Source organism: Etheostoma cragini, chromosome 21 (assembly GCF_013103735.1).
Source record: "Etheostoma cragini isolate CJK2018 chromosome 21, CSU_Ecrag_1.0, whole genome shotgun sequence".
NCBI lineage: Eukaryota > Metazoa > Chordata > Actinopteri > Perciformes > Percidae > Etheostoma > Etheostoma cragini.
The window spans coordinates 1,259,270-1,260,715 of record NC_048427.1 but is presented as its reverse complement, the minus strand read 5'-3'; the positions used below and the strand labels follow the sequence as shown (position 1 = coordinate 1,260,715).

The 1,446-nt window shown below is 39.3% G+C and overlaps 1 protein-coding gene across 4 annotated transcripts in view; it reads left to right on the top strand.

Annotated features, from left to right (window-relative positions):
- The window catches only part of LOC117937008 (SRC kinase signaling inhibitor 1-like), an 89,528-nt gene that overhangs the window by 32,663 nt on the left and 55,419 nt on the right, over window positions 1–1,446 (top strand). The gene's annotated exons all lie outside the window — the stretch shown is intronic.

Here is a 1,446-nt window from a genome sequence, read left to right as displayed (position 1 = left end):
GTGTGTGTGTGTGTGTGTGTGTGTGTGTATTTCAGGCCTGTGTGTGTGTGTGTGTGTGTGTATTTCAGGCCTGTGTGTGTGTGTGTGTGTGTGTGTGTGTGTGTGTGATTACTAACAGAGTGTAACTTGTTATTTCCCCACTGGGGATCAATAAATAGTATAAATAAATCTCAACAGGGGAAAATACTTCCCTAATGAATTAAAATCTAAAACTAACATGTATTTTTGTTAATTACTTTCGGGTTTGGCAATAAAAAAGTAACTAAATCTATCGATGTACTGTAATAAGTAAATAAGTAACTCTGTTTACCTTTCATTCTGCAACATAGTGAGGGCATTTTCTGCAACCCTTCATTTTTTGTTGTATCGCTCCATCTCATCCCTTTATTTTGGAATATTCTTGATTTCTTGAAAACAATTTTTTTAATCAGTTATTGTTGAAAACAAGTGAGGAGCTTTCTCAGTAATACATTTAATAAAATATATATATCCTACGCTATTTATTTCCATGTGTTGCAGCTGTATGTCTATACAACAAACGACTGATGAGCACCTGAGGAGGAGGAGGGAGGGGCGAGCTAGTGTAGTTTTGTTTGAAAATACTGTGTATAGTATAATTTAAATATAAATACATTGTGGTGTGTTTTAGAAGGATTTTTGAGTGGTAAAAAATTGTGCACCAAATCTGAGTAACAAATGTTCTCAACCCAAACGCTGCTGCAGCAACCTATGGGCAGTACGTGAGCATGAGAATGATCATAAACTCATGTCATAACTCTTGTACACTTTCATATTTTCTCATTATTATTTATTTATTTTTATAACTAGTCACACACTGCTGAGTTCCATGTTAAATTAACCCTCAGGTTCCCGGCTTGTAAATGCTGCAAAACTGTTAACTTGAACAAAATAAGCAAAACTCCAAGAGTTCACGTGATGTAATGGATCAGCCTTACCGAGTCAGCAGTGCTTTGTGTGTCACCGGTCACAAGAGGGCAGTAAAAGCTGTCCCCATACGAGAGGACGTCCTCTCTGCTCATGTCCCCTTCCCTTTCACTGGCTCTGACACAGCCGAGAGACCTTACTGCCGTCAGACAGTAGCACAGGACGTTGGTTCTTCTTCTTCTTCTTCTTCTTCTTCTTCTTCTTCTTCTGGCCTCCAGGTTCCCACCACAGTTGACAGTGGAAGTTGTTGTTATAGACAGATGCTGCAGCTGTTTTCACGAGGGCTAGATTGCTAGAGTGTGTGTGTGTGTGTGTGTGTGTGTCTTTGAGTGTATGTATGTGTCTTTTTGTGTGTGTATGTGTGTACATGTGTGTGTGTGTGTGTGTTTTGTGTGTATGTGTCTTTGTGTATGTGTCTTTGTGTGTATGTGTGTACATGTGTGTGTGTGTGTGTGTCTTTGTCTGTGTGTGTGTGTGTGTGTGTGTGTGTGTGTGTGTGTG